Raw genomic sequence first — 23,748 nt, 5'->3', positions numbered from 1 at the left:
GAGGGCAATTTGTTCCGACTAAAATATGTTTCCGCAACACAGGCTTCAGAAACAAGGTGTCTAGGGAAATTGGGATTGCAAATTCATGCAGGTCGGGAGTATTTTTGTTCCGACTGAAATCTGATTACCTATAAAGACTTCTAAACCAAGGTGTCTGGGGAAATCGGCATTGCAAATACATGCACTTTTATACTCGCTTGCCTTTGTGCAGACTAGAATGCGTTTCCCTAACACGGTCTCCTAAACTTAGGTATCTGGTAAGATCGTGCAGACACTAGAGACATGGCATTTGTTCAAACTTTTTACTCACAACGCAAATATATTGAATTCAATTGAATTCGGAAATTGTTTCATTCAATAAAAAATTCAATCAATACATACAAATGATTACTAAGCTAAGGTAGTCCCACGTCAACCTTGCGGTTATATCATAAATATAACCCACCCATTTTCTCTCTATATATCTATCTCACTCTGAGGCTTATTTGCACGAAATCACGAAAACTATTTGATCGCTCACCAGAAGTAACCAATAAGTCATTCACGAATTATCTGTCATCCTACTAGCGAACAGATGGCAGCGACAGCAAGGCTTTTCGAATAGCCTTTGTCAAGGCCGAGTGTTCAGTTTAGTTTTCCAAATTGATCTTTGTTATTTCGTATTAAATTCACAATTCTTGTTCAAGATTCTTCAATCACTTGCAAAGAACATTTTTCTCCGTTACATGGAATTCGTGTTTGATATAAGAAAAACAATAAAATAAAGACAGCCCTAATCGGACTCCTTTCTCGAGTGTTGTACTTACCAACACATTTAGCGATCTATTTTTATTTATATAGACATCAAAAATCAAATGGACTAACAATGCTTATCCCGAAGTAAATGTAACTTTCCTTCAGTGTTTCCGAATATTTCAATATTCCCCCCCCTTTCAGAAAAGGAAAATATTCCAATACATCATAGAAACATTTGTCATTCCTAAAAACCTTCACATGCCTTCAATTTGGCTCCATTTGCTTGATTAGTTCTCGAGTTTTGCTGAAAATTTGTTTCATTTGTACGGCAGCCGCCTATAGAGAGGAGGGAGTAGTGTCGAACCATCATAGAAACATTTACTGTCCCCTAAAACATTCACATGCACAATTTGGTTCCATTTGCTTGATTAGTTCCCGAGTTATGCAAAAAATTGTGTTTCATTTCTATAGCAGACCCCCTCCCCCTCCTTGGAGAGAGATGATCGAACCACCATTGAAACATTTCGTGCCCTCTAAAACTCCCCAAATGACAAATTAGGTTCCATTTGCTTGATTGGTTCTCTAGTTATGCAAACCCCTCTCCCCTCTTTGATAGAGGAGAGGAGTGTGAAATCACCATAGAAACACTTCGTACCCCCTAAAATATGCACATACCTGCACATATATAGTGTCAAATCACCATAGAAACTTTTATTGCCCCACTAAAACCTCCATATGAATAATTTGGTTCCATTTGCTTGATTAGTTCTTGAGATATTCAGAAATTTGTGTCACATTTGTATGCCAGAGGGTAGCTCACTGACTTCAATTTGATATGTCTTATCTAAATCGGTTAAGTGGTTCATAAGTTATGAATCTAAAAAAAAAAATGTTTGGGAAAAAGGGGAAAAATTGATTTTTCGGTCCACCCCAAAATAAAAATGTTCACCCTAAAGAAAAAAAAAACAAAATAAGGGTCTAATATAAAGCGATAAAGAACAAATCTACCACTTTTCATAAAAATCTGAGAACCACTATATCGGTTTGGCGTGGAATAGCCGTATATATACACCCAGGTTTTTTTACGCGGATTTTCCAATTGACGCGGTTTTTTTACGCGGATTTTCCAATTTTTTTACGTGGATTTTACAATTAACGCGGTTTTTTACGTGGATTTTACAATTAACGCGGTTTTTTTACGCGATACCTGCGTAAAAAAATGACCAGTGCAATATCACATCTCCCCCTCAGCTCACATTTTTCTCTCATGTTCCCTCAGAGTAAATTACGGTAATTAGAGCTTGTAACGGAGTTTAGCGCTTAGTGCCGCACTTTATCACGATTCTTACGTAAATTTTAGTTGTTGGGTAACCGGGAGCTCGCCGGGCGGTACAACGGGACGGTGTTTTTACGGGCAGCTATTCGTGAATGTCTTTCCCTGTCTACTTAACTCTGGACGGTCCAACAGTGGTACTGCACGTGCATCGACAGAAGAGTGTACAAATTACTAGGGAATCTTCTAGCAACAGCAGATGACCTCATTCGTGAGAAAAACCTAACTATAGCTACCAGTAACCAACGAAATTTCAGGAAAAATCTACGGGTTTTCGGATCAACACTCAACTTTTTACTTCCGTTCTACGTAAAGATAGTCCGATTTGATATCTATCATTAGGTGACATGGTTTTTTTTACGCGAATTTTCCAATTAACGCGGTTTTTTACGCGGATTTTCGAATTAACGCGGGTTTTTACGCGGATTTTCCAATTAACGCGTTTTTTTTTTGTTACGCGGATTTTCCAATTAACACGGTTTTTTTTACGCTGTTTTTTTACGAGGTACGTATCCCCCGCGTAAAAAAAACCTGGGTGTATACGAATTTTTGTAAAAAAAATATATTTTATTGGCACTTGGTCGTTTTTCTGTCTGAAAAGTAAATTTTTCACAATTTTTTTAAATAACTGTAAATCTCGACGTGTCATGCAATTTTAAGACATTTGGCACCAAAACAAATTTTAAAACTCCGATTTCCGGTGATATTTCGGATTTCAAAAAACTCAAATTTTATCGTCTGCGACACTAGTAAATGAAGTCCAAAACAAACTAATATTTTGCATAGCATATATTATCGTGCAAATCAAAATTTCGCAGCAAGTTCCGAGAGAAAAATCAAGATAACTAGTTTAATTAGCACCAAAAACAATACGTTTCGTCTCATATTCCGAAAAAAAAACTAAGAGTGTCGATTTTTGACAAACAATGTTTTTTCGAGATGACAGTAGATCTCGACGTTTCATTTTCGTTTCAAGACATTTGGCATAAAAATTTTTTTTTTCGAAAACCCCGATTTCCTTTACTCCCCCCTTGGGTGATTTTTCAATTTTCAGAAAACCTAAACTTTGACCGCTTTGTGCCGCTCTTCCTTAAGTTCGATTGAGCTGATATTTTGCATAGATGTTTTTTCGAAGTGGTGAACATTTTTTATGGGGTAACTTTTTGAAATTAAAGATGACCATTTTCATTGGCGCCCTAATATATATAGATTGTTTTTTTTTGCTTTACCCTTATGAAAGTTTCCAAAAAATGAAGATGGTAAGGATAGCAATCTACTGATTTGGCGTGTAATTGCACTGTTATAAAATTCGAAAAGCGTCAATTCATTTCGGATTAATCAACGAAAACCAATCGCATTCATTTGATTCACATTGACGATTTATGAAAAGTCACATTATTATGAATCCGAGAAAATGAAAAAAATTACATGATTTCTCTTATTCTGGGGATTCTTCTATCCCCTAAACCGAATACAAGTTGGTTTGTATGTATATTACATTGAAAAACAAGAAGCTGAAGTATTTGGAGTTTTCAGAGACGATATGAGATGAAGTATTATTTATGAGCAATAGAATGTACATCTGTATCAGATACATTTTATCAGAAATTTGTTCTTGATTGAATTTGACTGTTCTGTGAATTGTGCGAAAATTTTAACAAGGACAAGGAAGGAATATAATTGGATGTAGTTTCATAACAGTTCGGCTGAAAAGTTCATGAGTTTGACGTCTAGATGGCGCCTCTTGCAAAAATCTGCTTGACTATCACAACGCACCATTTTTCAATGGATACGTGTCAAAATTTTACAGCGATCAGTCGATTGGTTCTTGATATACAGCATTGAGAGTGAAGAAACTTTTGTTATTGTGAAACAAAAAAAACAAGACAATGCACCGTGTCACAAATCAATGAAAACGATGGCAACATTGCATGAAATGGGCTTCGAATTGCTTCCGCATCCACCGTATTCTCCAGATCTGGCCCCCAGCGACTATTTTCGGTTCGCGTACCTGAAGAGAATGCTCGCTGGCAAGAAATTTCAGACCGATGATGAAGTGATTACCGAACTGAGGCCTATTTTGAGGAAAACCCGAAAGAGTTCTTTGAAAATGGTATCGAAAAGTTGCAAGATCACTATAATCGCTGTATCGCCCTCGAAGGCAATTATGTTGAATAATAAAATTGAATTTTGCAAAAAAAATAGTTTTACTGTGTTACTTAATAAACCAGTCGAACTGTTATAGAGCAATTCCACGTCAAATCAGCCGGCTACCTACCCGATCCTCTCCGATTTTTTAAAACTTGGTACTTATTTTTTTTTTATCCAAAATATATATTTTATTAAGGCTCATATGGCGTCAGCCTAACGGGGCCGGGAGTTCAATATTTTGACAATGTTTGCTTAGACTATGTTAGTAATATGTAACCGATGACTCGCGGTTGACTTGAGGTTAGTATTACAAGTGTTCTCATAATTGGTATGTCGCAGTCTTCGATGCTCTGTACGTGTGCCCGACACGGGATACTTGCTATTGGGATGCAGCTGACCATTAATCAGCAACGCTCCCTACTCTGTACACCATATCTAGCGTGGTGCGTCTTTCTCGACTCGAGGAATCCAGGATAGAATGGTCACTAGCCGGCGCAATCATCAGCTCGTGTAGAGTTGTCATGAGCGGTACAACCTTTGGCTCTTGTTGAATGATCAGTGGACTGCACAACCTTCGGCCCGTGCATCTGTAAAGAGTGTGTGTATGTATTGCCGCGACTAAGTAAAAGTTTATCGATCGGATAGGAGGGATATGAAACGGGGACACAACGAGTGAAACATCATTAAACGTTGACATCGGCGTTTCTGAGGAACAGGTATAGATGAAGCAGAAGATCAGGATACCGGCTACCTAAGATATCCCGGAAGGGGATATCCGATTGTCTGCCTTGTGCTCTCAGTGCTCTAGAGAGCTGAGAGCGAGCAGCATGGAACCGGATACACAACCAGACAACATGCTCAATGTCGTGGTAGCCATCGCCACAATCACAAAGATTGTTTGCTGCGAGCCCAATGCGATAGAGATGCGCGTTTAGGTTGTAGTGATTGGACATAAGCCGAGATATCACGCGAATGAAATAACGACCTACATTCAATCCCTTGAACCATGCACTCGTCGAGACCTTAGGGATAATCGTGTGTAACCAACGACCGAACTCATCACCACTCCACATGCGCTGCCACCTTACGAGCGTATACTGACGAGGAATGTGGAAAAATTCATTATAAGCTATTTGCCTTTCAAAAAGTGTGCCTTCTAAAGCGCCCACCTTAGCTAGCGAGTCCGCTTTCTCATTCCCCGGAATCGAGCAATGAGAGGGAACCCATACTAAGGTAATCTTGAATAATTTTCCGACCAAAACACTCAATAAATGTCTTATTCTAGTTAGGAAATAAGATGAGCGTTTATCAACCTTCATTGAGCGGATTGCCTCTATTGAGCTGAGACTGTCTGAAAAAATAAAATAGTGGTCGATGGGAAATGTTTCAATGATCCCTAATGCGTAATATATCGCACCCAGTTCAGCGACATACACGGAACAAGGATCTTTGAGTTTGAAAGAGGCACTGGAATTTTCATTGAAGATGCCGAAGCCAGTGGACCCGCTTATGAATGAACCGTCAGTAAAGAACATTTTATCAGGTCTAACTTTACCCCCATATTCTGCCGAAAATATCGGCGGAATAGAATCTGAGCGTAGATGATCTGGGATTCCATGGATTTTTTGTCGCATGGACAGATAAAAAATGACAAAGGAATTGCAAAAGTATGGGAAGCAAACTTGGTTGGAGATGCCTTGTGAAGGGTGCACGTCGTGAGTAAGGTACTCATGGTATAAAGACATAAAACTTGACTGAGGAGTCAGCTGGAGTAGATTTTCGAAGTTATCCATCACCAATGGATTCATGATCTTGCAACGGATGAGAAATCTGTAGGATAATTCTATGAACCGAAGAGTAAGCGGGGGTACTCCTGCCAAAACTTCGAGACTCATCGTATGTGTCGAATGCAAACACCCCATGGCTATACGCAAGAACCGATATTGTATTCTCTCCAGCTTGAGAATATGAATCCTGGCAGCTGATCGGAAGCAAAAACTGCCATATTCTAACACTGATAATATCGTTGTTTTGTATAACTGAATGAGGTCTCCTGGATGGGCACCCCACCATGTTCCGGTAATTGTTTGGAGAAAATTGATTCTTTGCTGGAATTTCAGTTTCAAATACGCAATGTGTCTCCCCCAGGTACACTTAAAATCAAAATATACACCCAGGTATTTGAAAAACATAGAGTGTTGGATCGTTTTGCCGGATAGGTGAAGCTGGAATTGGGCGCTTCCTAGAAAAAACGACCATTTCAGTTTTCTCCGTAGAGAATTCGATACCCAGCTTGAGGGCCCACGTGAACAGATTGTTCAGGGTATCTTGCAACGACTTTTGCAGAACGACGGGATTAGTACCCGTGATGGAAATAACTCCATTGTCTGCAAGTTGTCTCAGCGTGCAGTCTCTAGTTAGACAATCATCCATATCATTGACGTAAAAACTGTACAAGAGGGGGCTTAGGCAGGAGCCTTGTGGTTGGCCCATAAAACTGTAACGAGAAGATTTCGAGCTGTCATGAGAGAAAATCATGTGCTTTTCTAATTGCACAGTAAATTGTACAGGAAATTGTTAAGAATTGGCGAAAGTCCACGATTATGAAGCTTCTCTGAGAGAATTTCCATGGAAACTGAATCAAATGCCCCTTTGATATCGAGGAAAACGGAAGCCATTTGTTCTTTGCGAGCAAATGCGATTTGGATTTCAGAAGATAGCAGCGCGAGACAATCATTTGTCCCTCTACCTCGGCGGAAGCCAAACTGCGTATTTGACAGCAAATTGTTCGTTTCGACCCACTTGTCCAAACGAAGTAGAATCATTTTCTCTAACAATTTACGAATACAGGATAACATTGCAATCGGCCTATACGAGTTGTGATCGCAAGCCGGCTTGTTGGGTTTCCGTATGGCTATCACTCTCACTTGTCTCCAGTCATGCGGGACAATATTCAGCTCCAGAAACTTGTTGAACAAGTTCAGCAAACGCTGTTTTGCCAAGTCGGGAAGATTCTTCAACAAGTTGAATTTAATCTTGTCCGACCCCGGAGCTGAATTGTTACATGAGAGAAGGGCAATTGAGAATTCCACCATCGAAAAATTCTCATAATCGCTTTGAAGTGGAATGTCGCGTACGACGTTTTGTGCAGGAACGGTGTCGGGGCAAACCTTCCTTGCAAAGTTAAAAATCCAACGGTCAGAGTATTCCTCACTTTCGTTTGTATGGTTCCAGCCACGCATTTTCCTAGCCGTATTCCAAAGAGTGCTCATAGCGGTCTCCCTTGACAAACCATTGACGAACTTCCGCCAATATCCACGCTTTTTTGCTTTAATCAAACCTTTTAGTTTGGCTTCTAGAGCTTGGTACTTTAGAAACCATTCCACTAATCCAGTTTTCCTGAATTTTTTGAAAGCGGATGATTTTTCAAGGTAGACCTTTGAACACTCCTTGTCCCACCAAAGTGATGGAGGACGACGTCGGAAAGTGGTAGCAGGAACACGTTTCTTTTGAGCTTGAAGTGCGCTTTCGTAAATCAAACTCGATATAAAGTTATACTCTTCGAGTGGAGGAAGTTCATGCATTGAAACAATTGCTTCAGATATTATTTCCGCAAATGTTCTCCAGTCAGTATTCTTCGTGAGGTCATACGAAATATTGACTGACTCACGAGAGCTTGATTCATTAGCGATCGATAAAATTATTGGTAGGTGATCACTACCGTGGGGATCTTGGATTACCTTCCACATGCAATCCACGGATAACGAAGAAGAGCATAGAGATATGTCTAGCATGCTTGCCCGTGCAGGAGGGTTGGCTATTCTGGTTGCTTCCCCAGTATTCAAAACTGTCAATTTGAAGTTGTCGCACAGATCATAAATCAAAGTGGCACGGTTGTCATCGTAGAGTGATCCCCATGCTGTTCCATGGGAGTTAAAATCACCTAAGATTACCCGCGGCTCCGGCATTGCCTCGATAGTATCAAAGAACTGATGGCGGCCTACCGTAGTTCTGGGAGGGATATATATCGAAGCAATGCAGAGGTCTTTGCCATTGATTTGTGTCTGGCAAGCAACAACTTCAATGCCTGTCATCGATGGGAGAGTGACTCTATAGAAGGAGTGACATTTTTTAATCCCCAATAGTACGCCACCAAACGAGTCATTTCGATCGAGGCGAATAATGTTGAAATCGTGGAAATTCAGCTCATCGGCTGAAGAAAGCCATGTTTCACAGAGAGAAAATACATCACAGTTAGAGGTGTGAACTAAAAATTTAAACTGATCTAGTTTAGGAATAATGCTTCTGAAATTCCACTGTATTACAGTGGTCAAATCCTTGACCTCTTGCACTGAATCAGGCATCGAGGGAAATGAACGCTGCCAAAAAACCACATTTTTCTTTCAAAAATGTTCTCACAATCGGAAGCAAACATAATACTATGCTTTTAAGAGGGTCGTTTATATTTAAAGCATTTAAAATGTTGTCCACCAGGTCAGAAAGCGCAAGCAAGCCAGATTGTGGCTGTTGCCTCGACCGCGAAAAAGGAGCAGACGTGTTGGGTGCTGCTCCGGGAAGTGCTGAGGAGGTACCAGGAGGTACTTGCTTCGGTCTATTCTCAGCACGTTCGATTCGAGTTTTCATTCCAACTTGGGAAGTTTCGGTTTTCTTTCTGGGGAGTGATGGAAAAGAAGTAATTTTTCTTTTCCTAATGGCACCCTGCGATGTACCGGAACTTCCTGCATTGGGAGCGTCTGCAACAGGCTCGTCGTTCTGCAGAATGGAGTAGGGATTGTCCTGAGTCGTTGGAACGGGACTCTTAAGCATTTCTGCATAAGTCCGCTTGGAACGTTCTTTTAAGGAACGCTTGATTTTTTCCCCTCGTTGTATGTACACCGGGCATTGAGTAAGATCATGAGGAGTCCCGCCGCAGTGAAGACATTTGCGCTCTTTCGGGCTTAGAGCTTGTGTTTACTTGGTACTTATGATGGAATCTATCTAAAATCAAAATTTTCATTATCATATGACCAATTTAAATAACCATCGATTTTTCAAAAGGGCGTATTCAAAATCTTTAATCTTTCTTTTATAAAATCGTAACTCAAAATCCCGATGTCTGGTTAAAATATGATGATATCACGAGAACGTTTGGTTCTAGGATAAAACTTTATAAACATAAATTTTTCGTGCTGAACCGGATGTAGATTCTATTTTCCATGTAAATTTTCTTAAATGACTACGGTCTCACAAAATTTGAAAATTTCATAAATTTTCAGAAATTCATATAACCATTTCAGTGAGTCCGGCACGGCACCACTATACGTCAAACTTTGTTGAACTAAAAGAGTTTTTGAATAAAAATGTACAAAAAAAAATATCGGAGGGGGGATGAGATATAAATATATTTTGAGATATAAAAGTTTTTAATATTAAATTCAATTTTTGAAAGAAATTTTTTAACGGTGCAAATGTTAAATGTTTTTCAAATAGTTAATTGATTTTACAACAACTTTGTCAAACATTATATTTCAATCAGACTTCTACACCCAAAGTTAATTTTTAGCACAAGTTCAGGCATCCCGATTTATTACATAAAAAAAGCTGAAAAATAACACAAAATGTTCTACTCTCCAATACATGTATATCATTTTTAAAATACAGGATTTTCCATTTCGGGCTTCCGAAAGTATACAGCCCTGCGCTGACAACCGTTTGACATAGCTGTCAACCAAAGCGTCATATAAAAATAAAAAAACTACAACCTGACGTTGTACAGAACCTTATGGACGGGGTAAAGAGGAAGGTGGAGCATAAGGGCTTGGGCTCGAAGTATGAATAAAAAGAAAATGCCAAAAGTTGTTGATTAGTTTTTATTTTACTGTCTAAAATTTTCAAAAGGATCGATTTACTGGGCGAATTTCTACAGCATTTTTTCCGTGATGCAATTTGATGTGACACACCCTTTATATTGCAAGCGGCGGTGTTGCAATTGGGGGCCCCTTTGTTGCTCATGTAAAACAAAATCGAGTTTTATGTAAGTTTTGAGTCCCGATGAATAGTGGGAGAGTCCTTTGGAAATGTGGCGATAAAAACACAAATTATTTTCGATAACTAACCATTGGTTGATAACAATATTACAAAAAAATACCGTTCCGCATCATATTTCGGACACTCTTTAGAAATAACTTGAAATGCTTAATGACCTGATGAGGTAACTATAAAATAATTATCGCAGTTGATTCTTTAGAGTAACCCTTTAGTTATATCATCAGGGCATTAAGTATTTCTAAAGAGTGTCCCAAATATGAAGCTGTCCGAAATATGATTCGGAACGGTATAATCATTACTGCGCAAATATGCGTGGTTGACGTAAGCGCCAACATGATCAGAACCATCTCTTTATTGATTCACATTCTTTACCATATTATACAGGGTTTTCCATTTCGGGCTTCCGGAAGTATACAGTCCTGCGCTGACAACCGTTTGACATAGCTGTCAACCAAAGCGTCATATCGTTAGTTGAATGTCTGCCATTTTACAATATGGATCGTTTTAGCATCGCACAACGTGTTAATTTTGTTAAATTATACTATAAAAATGATGAAAAACCGGCAAATGTTTTTCGAGCATTACGAACGGATTTTGGTCGTCATGGACGGCCTTCAGAGCACACAATCGCTAATGTAGTGCGTAAATTCGAACAAACTGGATCCGTAGCGGATATTGTGAAACCTGTGCATCATCGTAATGTGCGTTCGGCCGAAAATATTGCTGCTGTTGCTGCCAGTGTGGAGGATGACCCGAATGTTTCGATTCCATGGCGTGCTCAGCAATTGGGCTTATCAAACACATCATTGTGGCGAATTTTGCATTTGGACTTGCACCTACATCCATATGAAGTCCAACTGGTACAAAAATTAGAGCGTGGTGAGCATGGAATGCGTCGGGCATACGTCGATTGGGTGAACGAACAACAGCAAAATTCTGAATTTTCGCATCAAATTTTCTTCAGAGATGAGGTACATTTCGAGCTCGGTGGCCTAAATTTCCGTATATGGGGCTCAGAAAATCCACACGTGATTGTTGAGAGGCCATTGCATCCGCCAAAAGTTTCTGTTTGGTGCGCATTATGGTCTGGTGGAGTCATCGGGCCGTATTTCTTTGAAAATGAGGACGGCGAGACGGTAACTGTGAATGGTGAGCGCTATGGCCGCATGTTAACCGATTTTTTTTGCCACCAATTGAAGATATGGATACGAATGACATGTGGTTTCAGCAGGACGGCGCCACGTGCCGCACAACACGACCAAACATGGCCATATTGCGAACGAAATTTGAGGGACGTTTTGCTGATGCCAATTGGCCGTCCAGATCATGCGATTTGAACCCGCTAGACTTTTTTTTGTGGGGTTATGCGAAAGACTGTGTCTATGCCAACTCTCCGCAAACTCTTGAACATTTGAAAGACAACATTCGTGAAGTTATGACCGAGATACCGCCCCATATGTGCCGAAAAGTCATCGAAATTTGCCTGTTCCGGATCAAGGTGTGCGAGGAAGCCCTAGGTGGACATTTGAATGATGTTGTATTTCACACATAATGGCATAAGCCAAACTTTAATTTGAAATAAAAGTTTCATCGAAATTCGAATTCTAAGTGTGTTTTATTTCAATTTACTTTCGGGATTTAAAGTTGGAAAACCCTGTGTATATGCTAGAGCCAATATGAGCGAGCGAAACAGGAGACACATTTAAATGAATACATATGAAAGCTTTTCGTATAGTTTGCCAAATACACGGCACAGACAGAGAAAGATATATTCTCGTTCATGTTCTTCTTTATCCTCTTAGAAATCTCTTTCCAACTTCATTTTATGATGAGGTGTAATATTATCACACTTCTTTGTAACAGCACTGGCAGCTATATGGATAGCGTGATCGTGTGCAATAGCTTTGCATTCCAGCCGGCCTTGGTTCGATACCCATTGACGTCGTATTTTTTGACGGACTATTTTTTTGGCACAATCCCAAATGATATGAGAAAAGACAACAGAATGAGATGTCTGCTCGCATACATACAAACCATTTTAAGCTTTTAAAACAGCTCATTATTTGCGCATTTGACCATCCAGCGCACGAAAAAAGCATTATTTCTGCCAAAGATGAAATGTTTTCAGTCAACGCTAGTTTGGGTGTAGATTTTTAGTTACGGTTACGATTTTGAAAGAGAGATCATTGATTCTGAATACGACATCAGACGTAATTTTAATTTGTCATAAGATAATGAAAATTGTGACTTTGTGACATAACACATAAATAATGTCATGTTGAGAAAATTTTATAGATTTCTCAATAATCTATCATTGGAGAGAAAAAAAAACAATATAAAAAATGGGAAATAAATGGAAAAATATATGGGAGCATTCTGTAAAAATATCTCGGGCAGTATACTCTTACATTGCAAATGATTTCGTGTTTAACACGTTCGTCGCTCAGTGCGCTGTTTTTGAGTTTCTCGCGAGAACCAAATTGCGGATGATTTATTAAATGAATACCAAACATAGTTTGTAGACAACTTTTACATGATTTAGTGAAATTTCTTTCTATTTGAAGACGAAATGACAACAATAGCACATGCCAAAGTCATATTGTACGGGTTTCGTAAAAACTCCAGTACAAACTTTCTGTACTATATTGATATATTGATAAAAAGTATAGTATGAACATTATGTTAATATGATTATAATTTTATTATTTTTCTACATATCCAATAGTTACATTTAGGTGCTTATGTTGTCAAATTCCTCTTGAAAATTAGTTGATAGCTCTTTATTCTATTCACCCTATGACATAATATTAGGTAAACCATGCAGATTCATATCTACGCTACCACGGAGGTCTATCACGCAAGATTTTATGAAACAAAACCGATGGTTATCGATACTGCTAAAGTGGTGCCATTATCATCGATCAAGACATCTTCGGCCGGGCTTGATTTTTGGGTATGGTTCAAGCACAAGGAGCCACAATGACTATTCCGCTCATTAGCGGAACCTGAAGCAACTCTCGATTATGATGAAATGCTTGGGAGTGGTGTTGTTGTTTTTTTTTTTTTGAAATTTTCAGGTCAATGAAAACAAAAGGGTGCTTGTGAAACTGAACAGGGGAGAGGCAAACTGATATCATCAAATTTAACCATAAAAAGTGTGGTCATAACTCATTTTTATTGTTTTTCTGCATTTTTGCACGATTAACCCCCAACATATGAACTAAGCCTTTGTGGCGTATTTTATGGGCTACTAATATTAGCATAACTAACATTCGCTCCAAACAAAACCAATCCCGTGTGCCATGATGCTCTCATTATGTTCCCCGATGATATTCGAAATGTGATTCATCAAATATGTACCATCCGAAGTGATATAGCCTACCTCAATAATAATTATTACCGCCCAATGGTTTACTGGCTGGCTTTTTTCTTTATCTCTGTGCTACTCATTATCCACCTCAGTGCGGACATCAGAACTCTGGTTCGCACCCCTACAACCGACCACTTCGCCTAGCCGCCGGCATTAATCGAACTTTAATTATAGTAATTATTTTTATTTGTTTCGCAGGTTTATTACTGAATCCCCAGAGGCATTAGGTGGAGTACATAGAGAGAGCGAGATAATGTGATAAACAGTGTCACCTACTGGTGGTGGACCGTTTGGGGTTGCTGTTCCACAGAAGTGGTTCCCGCATGGACTGATTGGTGGCATCTAATTACCACTCGTCGGGTTAGTGGAATGTAAAATATTAAACACGCACATTAGCAGTGGACTGATGAATGACTGTAATTCATCGACCCATTCTATCTGTAATATAACAATTTTAAATTTTTTATTCCAATATTTTTTCCTAAACGTGAGTTTTCGCCTGAGATGTAAATCTAAGAAATGGTGGATGCTAGAATAATACTTAGTCTAGCCTACGAGCTTGCAGAGTAATTTGAATACTTGAAACGGATACGGATTTTGATGAAAGTATTTACTCATTAATGGATGCTCTGGTCAGAACATTGATCCTATCTTGGGAAGTTATGCAGAACAAACCTGATGAAAGTTACAACAAAACCGTATACTAAATAGTCCTATAATACAAATGTGGGCCAATTTGACATGTACAGCTAAACGGCAGCGTTCTACAATCGCTACCAAATCAATCAAAAATCATTCAAGCGATATTTCCCAGAGTAAAATCCGACTATCTGGAAACCCACTTACTGAGATATTAATCAACTCTCAGCACGCTCCGATTATCTGGCAATTTCCTTGATTATTTCCGCGCAAATGTCAATATTTGCTCACAGGGTGACCAACTTTCCGAACCACTAAACGGTTAGTTTCAATGTATAACAGCAAAACGTCAGCACGATGATGCCGTCGATACCGGCGAGGCAATATCATAATGGTCGCGATATGGTGGTCGGTAATAGCCATCATTACCGTCAATTTATTGTAATTTCTGAGTTTTTTGTGATAAGCTGAATCGTGCACCGGTTACCCGGCTTGGTCGGCCCGAGTTGAGCCAAACAAACGAATGGTTGAGCACGAGGCGCCTTTTGCCCGCAGGTGGGTGGTGGCGGCGCACAGGTAAAAGAGACTCACTCCAGCACGATGCAGAATTCTAACGAATTTCTCCAAACCCACCGCCAGCGCCGGTACTCTGGTGGTCGTTGCTGGTGTAAAAATAAACAAATGGTGCAGAGCGAACAAGATTCATGATGCCCGGAAGATGTAAAGTTCTGTCTTTGAGCAGCAGCAGCCGCGGTGAAGCGAGCCCAAGTTTGAGGGTGAGGATAAGTATAGTCAATTTGGCATGGAATAATTCATAGCTATTGACATAGTACCACTCAGGCGTTAGTCCGTAAACAGTCCGAATAGAAATTCAACAACACCCACGCAAACTCAGTGGGAAGCAAAAACAAATTCGATTCCTTCAGGCCCACGTCTACAAAGTTTCGATCATTCAATCCTGCAAATTTTGAGTGGCTCTGCGAAGAATAAATTTGAACGTATTAATATGTTTCACTGTCAATGTATTTCATGTCGTGTGTATAATATCCGAAACAAATCTTCTCAAATTAAATTAAATTCTCCTGATACGAAGCTGTACCTAACATGATCGTACCTAATGGTCATTAAAAATCGACTGAACTAGCTTTTCCCAAATAAGTGAATAAGTGAAAAATCCGATTTTCACTACGTATAAATGTTTAGAGGCTTTTCAAAACAGTGCTAGATGATTTCATGAAAACGGAATATCTGAAGAATTTATGATATAATAACAAAATTATGTTGAAGGAACATTATCTTGTGTATGTGTATGTGTATGAACAAGCAGCCGCAATGTAATTGATGAAGGAATACGTTTCAGAGTGTAATACAAGAGAAACTTTTTAATTAGATTTATCTAAAATTCTAAGATTTGATTTAACATTTGCTCGTCAGATTCAAAGTACAAAAAATAATAATGGCGAAACTATACTAAATTACCTATTTTAGAATCAAATTAGAACAACATTGAAAAACCTTCAACAATTCAACCACTGCTGATAAGCTTTCCTCCTTCCAAGTATTCAAAGAAACTCTGAAAATTGATTTCTCTGTAATTCAATGTAGTGAAGGTGTAGGTTTCCAGAAAAAAATATAAACGATCAAAAAAACCCTACGAAATTTTCTCAATGGCAGAAACTTCAACTCTATGACCAGCATAAAAAATACAAAAAAAACATGTTTTAGGAGAATAGAATTTTTAAGCTGCGTTCAGGATAACGAAAGATTGTAGAATAAAATAATAAGAATCTATCTATATATATAAAAATGGATTTCTGTCTGTCTGTCTGGTTCTTATGGACTCGGAAACTACTGAACCGATCGACATGAAAACTGATATGTAAGGGTTTTTGGGGCCGGGGAAGGTTTTCATGATGGTTTGAGACCCCTCCCCCCTCTCTAAGGGGGAGGCTGCCATACAAATAAAACACAAATTTCTTCATTACTCGAGAATTAATCAAGCAAACGAAACCAAATTAGGTATATGGAGGTTTTAGGGCGCAATGAATGTTTTCACTGTGGTTAAACACTCCCCCCCCCTCTAAGGGGAGCTGCCATAAAAATGAAACACAAATTTCTGCATTACACGAGAATTAATCGAGAAAACGAAACCAAATTTGGCATTTCCGCAATAAATGATTCTATTGTGGTTAGATACTCCTCCTCATTCTCTTAGGGGGAGCTGCCATACAAATCAAAGACAAATTTGTGCATAACTCGAAAACTAATCAAGCAAACGAAACCAAATTTGGCATGTGGAGGTTTTAGGATGCAATTAATATTGCTATGATGGTTCGACACTCCTCCCCCATCTCTTAGGGTTGGCTGGCATACAAATGAAAAACAAATTTCTGCATAACTCGAAAACAAATCAAGTAAATGGAACCAAATTTGGCATGTGAAGATTTTAGGGGGCACGAAACGTTTTTATGGCGAATAGCCACTCCCCCTCCTTACTAAGGGGAAAAGAGGGGAGGGGTCTATCATTATTCTATCATGTTTTCTGTATCAAATATTTATTCCATGTCACGGAGAATCATGTTATTTGCAAGTGGTTGAAGAATCTTGAACGAGAATTGAGTCTGAAAATAATCTGATATTATAATGATGAGTTTCGGTAGAAGTACTAGGAATTTTATAGTAAAAGGTAAATTCAACGGGGTCGATTAGAAGATCAATCAATGAACAGTTCTGCGATTGAACTCATGAACTTGCGCTTAGTAAGAAAACGTGAATGTTTGAAGGTATTCAAAAAACAAATTTTAGGCGGTACAAAGTTTGCCGAATCAGCTAGTGTAGTATAAATGTGAATGTAGTATATGTAAGTCTGTCCATAAAAATGATGCTTGTGTTTTACGAAAAATCGTTACGGACTTTTCGGACAATCCAAGATGAGCTATCTTGATTTCTTCCTGATTTATTTTAATTTTTTCTGATTTTTGAAAATTATAGTTGGCAACCCTGATCACGAGTTCAATTCTCACTCCCGATATTCTTTCTTCGGAAATGCCGTGGCCCAAGCCGAAAGCTGAATGTTACTATAATACAAAAAAGTAATAGAAGGATTGTGTCCGAGACGCGACCGCATAGTTGACGTGGGATACCGTTTGGCTATTTGTTGCATGCTGATTTCTGATATGTTTGGAAAATTACATCGCTAAACTTTTTGATAATAATTTGGTGACTCCGATTGTTGGGTATTGTTCGTCCAATCCATCCGTGTTCCAACCAATTGATGATGACAGAATGATGGTGAACAGTTGTCGAATGATGCGTATCACGATAGAAGATGTCGAAGTGGAATGAGATACGATGGATGAATTAATAAAAAAAAACTCTCCAGCGTAATAGAAGATAATTATCATTATCGAACACAATTATCAATGTATTTCACCATAAAAAATATGTTACTTTATTTTAGTAAAAGGTAGTTTTCTTTTACAATTTTTAATTTCTGAGAGTGTTTATTCAACCTATTTCCTTTTTTGCATCAACCCAAACGTAACACGATGCTAAAGAGCAATTCTATGCTAATTCAGCCAGCCATTGACCCGATTCTGCGATTTTTTGACGTGGGACTACGTCTAACCGGAGTATATGGGGGGTAAAATGAAAACCTAAACACAGAACATGCAGGAAAAAATAGAGATTCCGAATGCTTATAACTCGATATTTTCTTATTGGATCGGAAAGATGTTTGCATCAATTGATAGGGAATATTTCTACGTTTCTATCGCAATTAATAAAATGTTATTTTTCATTAGATAAACAATTGAACACCTGTAATATGTTAAGCGTTATCTAAACGCCCTAACTTCCTCATTTTGATTGGCCCGATCTACGGTTTCCCTAACACAGCCATCAAAACCAATCAGCCTTGGGGAAATCGGCATTGTAAATACATGAAAGTATGGGGACTTTTGTTTTTACCGAAATGTGTTCTCTAACACAGACTTCAAAACCAAGCAGCGTTGGAGAGATCGGCATTGCAAATACATGAAAGTCAGAGGTATTTTTGTTTCGACTGAAATGTGTTTCCCTAACACAGACTTCAAATACATGGAGCTTAGGGAAATTGGCATTGCAAATACATGCAAGTCGGGGTCATTTTTGTTCCGACTGAAATGTGTTTCCCCAACACAGACTTCAGAACCAAGGTGTCTGAGGAAATTGGCATTGTAAATTCGTGCAAGTCGGGGGCATTTTTGTTCCGGCTGAAATGTGTTTGCCTCTAACACAGACTTCAAAACCAAGATGTCTGGGGAAATCGACTCAGCAAATAAATGCAAACTGCGAGTACTTTTGTACTCGCTTGCCTTTGTGCAAGTGCCTGAAGTTCATCAAATCAAGCAAATTAGCGGTTTGAGAAAAACGTACACTTGAGAGATGCAAACTTCAGAAGGAAACGTAAAATAAAATAATCGTTTGATGGTTCTTCCGTTCACATATTTTGTCCTAGGCATCATACCAAACGTAAAAGGACTGTCATTAAATTTACTTGTAACGAAGAACATAATCTATCACAATGCATGAATTGACCTTATAAGGAATTATACAATATTTTTACTCACAAAGCAAATACATTGAATTCAATTGAATTCGAGAATTGTTTCATTCTATCAAAAATTTAATCAATACAAACGAATGATTTCTACGCTTAGGTAGTCCCACGTCAATCTTGCGGTTATATCATAGATATAACCCACCCATTTTTTTTAAATTTACTACATATGGTGACAGTCACCCAAAACCACTATTTTCATTATCATCAGCCATTCCTTGCCAAACCGATATAGTGGTTCTCAGATTTTCGTGAAATTTGGTAATTTTGTTCTTTACCGCAAAACATTAGACCCTTATTTTTTATTTTTTCATTGGGGTGCCTATTTCCATTTTAGGGTGGTCCGAAAAATCAACTTTTTCCCCCTTTTTCACCTAAAATGACTTTTTTCAAAAATTCATAACTTTTGAAGTACTGAACCGATTCCAATGATCAACATACAAAAGGCAATAAATTAGTCTTCTTTGAAAAAATATTAAACTTGCAAAAAATGGATTTTGTTTTCATAATTATTGATTGCATCTGTTTTTGTGGCTTACATGGTCTTGGGACCAAGGGCGCTATATTTTTTATATTTGAAAGCTGAGGTTTTTTACACAACATATCCAGAAATCAGGGAGGTGTTTTTTTTTTGTTCTCGAGCTATGAGTATTCAAAATCAACGAATGGTTCGAAAAATCAATTTTTATCCCTTTTTTCACCACAAAAATTCATAACGAAGTATCACACACCTTAATTGCAATACAAAAATGTCCCCGACATGCATATATTGGAAACACCGATTTCCCCAGGCTCCTTGACTTTGAAGTCTGTGCTGGGGAACACATTTCGATGGGAACAAAAGTTCCCCAAACTTACATGTATTCGCAATGCAGATTTTCCCAGGCTCGCCATTCTTTGTGGGATGTTCAATTGGTGAACACCGTTTACTGGACGAGCCTCGATGAGGGATCGAATGCCTTTCTCGAGGCATGAGTGTGAAGCATTAACCGAAAAGTAGAGTCTTCGCCAAGGGCCTTCTGACGTAGGACTACGTCTTAGATTTCTATATATAGAAATCTAAGACGTAGTATATTCAACTTTATGATTTCAAGTCTACTTTGCCTCAAAACATCATGAAATCGTAAGTATTTTCAACATTTCTTTGATTCTTCCCCATAAACTTCATATTCAATGTAATCAATGAGGACGCTTTTTTTTTTGTTTACCTATTTATGGTTACCATTTGGAGTTTCAAAAGAGTTCAAATAACAGATTTTTGAACAATGAAACGAATAACCTTAAAAAAACAATTGTTCCGAACAACCTCAATCCTACCTCAAACTTACGTCCGTGCCCCTGGGCTGAGACTCTTGTACTTTTTGTTCAATATTTTGTTCACAATTTGTGAAAAAAAACTGTTACTCTTTTGGAAAGAATACATATTCTATACGGAAAAGTTAATTTAAATTTATGATTTTTATTTTGAAGGTATGCCCACCTGATAATCCATTATATGTAGTTATCGTTGGTTCCCAGATTCGGAACACAAAGTCAACGCCAATTATGACAATTAGAATTCTGCTCCTATTTCAACCAGAAAGAACTTGAGCAAAAAGGATCATTTCAGACTAATCAGGTAAAATTGAGTGATATCATGGAACGTGCCAAAAGTCTGGGAAATCCTGAAAAATCAGTCAAGTTGACAGCTCTGGCCCAGGATACATCTCTCCGGTTATGTCCACGACATAACCAACTCGTCTGATCATACTGAAATCATACAAACTCATGCAACGCTCATATTTTCATAAAAAAATATCAATGGATTTCAAGGTATGTTATTTCTGAGATATTGATACAATGTATATTGTTTTTAGTTAAGTATTTTTTGTAAATTATACACTGTAGTGAGGCACAATACCATCTTTTTCATATTGGTATTATTGCGAAAAGCAATTCATACGATTCGGTGGCCAGCGGATTTATAGAGTCGTCTGCACTCCCAGAGAGACGAATCTATTGAAGAAGGCGTTAATAATGATAATGTAGCTACCGAGATTTTCCATGAGATGCATTCCTTTTTTTTTATTTTATTTTTTTTTTTTAACAAAATCACTCCCAATAAAACTGCACTCATGAATTACCATCTCATACAAAACATTGCACCAATCGAAATTATGCAATCCGTGAGATTAAAAAAATCTAGTTACTTTTTTGACGTAGAACTACGTCTTTCAGGAAGGGTGCCAAATCAGAGAACAGGTCACGTTTTTATGAAATAAAGTAAACGTTAATAACTATTTTCACTGTGAACGAATTCTCATGATTTGCATACGAATCGGATCGGAAATCGGATTTGTTTGATATTCTATACATTACAATTCGCTAATTTCTAAACGGTTTAGATTCATGAAAACTGGAAGAACTTCTATTTTTTCCATACATTTGTTCTGCCGATTTGTGTGTTAACCCTACTTGTGTTTCGAATGTTTATAACTCGAACATTTCTTAACAGATCGGAAAGATGTTTGCATCAATTGATAGAAAATATGTCTACGCGTCTATCACAATTGATAAAATGTTATTTTTCATGAGATGAACAATTGAATAACTGTAAAATGTCAAGCGTTATTTAAACACCCCAACTGCCAAGTTTTGATTGGCCCGATTTACGGTATTCCCAACACAGACTTCAAAATCGATGTACCTGTGGAAATCCACTGTGCAAATCGGGGTATTTTTACTCCCACCGAGCTGTCTTTCCCTAACACGGACCTCAAAATTATTGTGCCTGGGGGAATCCGCTTTGTAAATACATGCGAGTCGGGAGTATTTTTTGTTGTAGAGTACTTTTGTATTCGCTTGTCATTGTGCAGACCGGAATCTGTTTTCCTATAACGTACTTTTAAACTCGTCATTTCAGATACTAGAGGTGAATGAACTTTCGCGGCTCGAGAACTACGTAAACATGAGATGTGCAATAATTTCAGAGGGAAATCTAAAACACAATGATCGTTTGACAATTCTTCAAATTATTCACATATTTTGCAAGTCCTAGACATCATATCAAACGTAAAAATAATGTTCATCAAATATATTTGTAACGAAGAACATAATCTATTACAAAAATTTCGACGCATTTTAAAATAATATTCGAAGTGGTAAACAAGTGGATTGCATAATATATTTGCGTAGATCTACGTAGGAAATATGCGGCCGTTTCCTAGATACAACCCCTAATAAATTTTAATCATAAACCTTGTTAACGTGATATCCATGTTACCGCTACACTTAGTTCCACTTTGAAGTGTTTTAGACTAGCCACTCCATATTTCCCCCCAGATTTCGTAATTCATTGAATAGTAATTGATTGTTTACCACAAGCATGGCCATGTTTCGAAAATCAAAAACTTCATGCAAATTTCACGAAAAAATATGGAACGAGTCTGTGTTACCATTTTAATTGGTGTAAACATGGCAATCCTAAAATAATATCATAACTGGATTCGACGCCACCCCACACGGGACTTCTCACATCTCCCCGCATGGAAGGTGATTTCCGATCCAATTTTTAGCTAAAATCAATAATCGGTTACGACTTCCTCCTCGATCACGTGCACGGACTGCAGCCAAACCCTCGAAGGTAAGAGCTATGAGCTACGCGTAAACACACTTGTGAAATGTGTTGTTATTTTTTCCAGTATTTGCTTCTCCGCCCCACGTTTGACCAGCTCACACTCCCGTCCGACAGTCCCTGAGCGGCGTTGGTTTCCGAGAGTGTTTCATCGGTGGGCGGAAAAGCGTCATCATCCACACGGTGAAACAGTCGAAAGCGAAGTGATTTGATGAAACGAAAATAATCACCAACGTTTAAACTTGAGCCGACAACTTCCTCTATCACTCTCTGGTGTGGACCAAATCCGAGTCCAATCAAATGGGTTTCAAGTTTATTTTGATTGGCCATTCGCAGGCGCCCGCAGAATGGCGGCAGCGGTTATTCGACAGCTGTTTATCTGGTGCGTTTTTCATCTCACACATTTCGCGCTAACGCGCCAAGATCTTCGGGCGAATTCCGACCATCCGATTCATGCATCCTCTCGAGCTCGAGATGGTTTATTGTTTTCGTGATGGTATCTACTTTCGGGTAAGTGCCATCAGCGCGTGACCAATTTATAAACTCTTGAATTTTATTGATATTTTATCGCCCTACCCCTGAACCGATGATGGCTGCTTTCGAAGTGCACGAAGCGCACTCTCAATTGGAATTAATCGGCGAGGGTGCAGTGGATCACCAGCAATTAAGTGCTGGATAAAAGCGATTTTAATTCAAGTTTTTACGACCGATTTGCGTTCATCATTTTCATTTTTTTTTTCGGTTTTCTGAATTGATGGAGCGTTCAACCGTAGTGTCTCACCTCAAAATCATGCTGAATGTTTCACTTCTCACCAATCATTTTGTCAATCATTGCAACTTCTTCGGTCATTTACATGCTAATTGCTATTTTCTGCTATTCGGACATTTTGAATCCAACAACGATTAGCTACGATTTCCTTCAGTGCGTCTCCCTGCACATCGGCAGCATCGAAATCATGGCGTCAATTATTCAAAGTTATTAGTCAATAAAGGGCGAACACGAAATTATTGCGACACATTCAACAGGGCATAACTTTTTTACCATTAGGTAAAAATCAACCAAATTTTGCACACTTTCTTATTGATGTGTATTGTCTACATGCTGTCAAACTCGAAATCGTGTTTTTCGATTCAACGAAAATGGAGGTGAACCAACGCGAGTCGAGAGAACAAATTCTTTCCAAACACCTGGAATTTCCTGACCTGTCGCACCGGAGGTGGGACAAAAATGTTGAACATTCACCATTCAACCGTCTCCA

This window comes from Toxorhynchites rutilus, chromosome 1 (genome assembly GCF_029784135.1).
Source record: "Toxorhynchites rutilus septentrionalis strain SRP chromosome 1, ASM2978413v1, whole genome shotgun sequence".
Classification (NCBI taxonomy): Eukaryota; Metazoa; Arthropoda; class Insecta; order Diptera; family Culicidae; genus Toxorhynchites; species Toxorhynchites rutilus.
Note: the sequence above shows the minus strand (reverse complement) of the source record.